Consider the following 768-nt stretch of genomic DNA (forward strand, 5'->3'; position numbering starts at 1 on the left):
ATCCCCTCGTTTTCATCCATAGGAATTGTCACATTTGCTCAAATCTTGCTAGTTTGGGGGAAACCCTAGTTTTGACTTGGATTTGCAAATTTGTGTTGAATGATGTTATGTTTCTTTGCTAACTTGGGTTGGTTAAGCTTCCATAGTATGCTAGGGTTAGGGTTATGTGTGTTTGATGTTGGTGTTAGGGTTATGCTATGGTTATGGTTGTTTTATATGTTAGGGCATATGTGTGCAAATATTTTTCTTAAGTATTTACTTGATATATGTGTGTTTTTGATTATTGTAGGGATGGGGAGAACATGTGTTTATGTTCATCATGTGGATAGAGAGGCCTTTTTGAAAGGCAATGTTGAGACGGACCCGAATGAGCTTGACATGGTGTTTGAGAGTAGTCCTAGCTATGCGGAGCTTTTGGAACAAGTGAGGAAAGATTTGAACTGGACGGACCCAAGTGACGTTGTTGAGTTTGAGGGAAGGCATAATGTTGGTTTTGGAATGCACATCCGTTGGAAGACAATGCGTGTGAACTCCGAGCAACGTTGGGTTGCATACAAGGAGACGGTTGCCGAATCTCTAGACAAGGCTCTTGAGTTATTTGTCTCCAAGAAGGTTGAGTCTACTTTGAATTTAGACTTGAACCGGAACCCCTCCCCGTTGGTTGCTAGCACTCCCCCACCCATGAACCAAGATCAAATGAGTGAACCTCAATTCACGCAACAAGATTGGCCAACATTGAGCCCGACTCCAAACAACCAAAATGAAGGT

Source organism: Triticum dicoccoides, chromosome 6A, assembly GCF_002162155.2.
Source record: "Triticum dicoccoides isolate Atlit2015 ecotype Zavitan chromosome 6A, WEW_v2.0, whole genome shotgun sequence".
Classification (NCBI taxonomy): Eukaryota; Viridiplantae; Streptophyta; class Magnoliopsida; order Poales; family Poaceae; genus Triticum; species Triticum dicoccoides.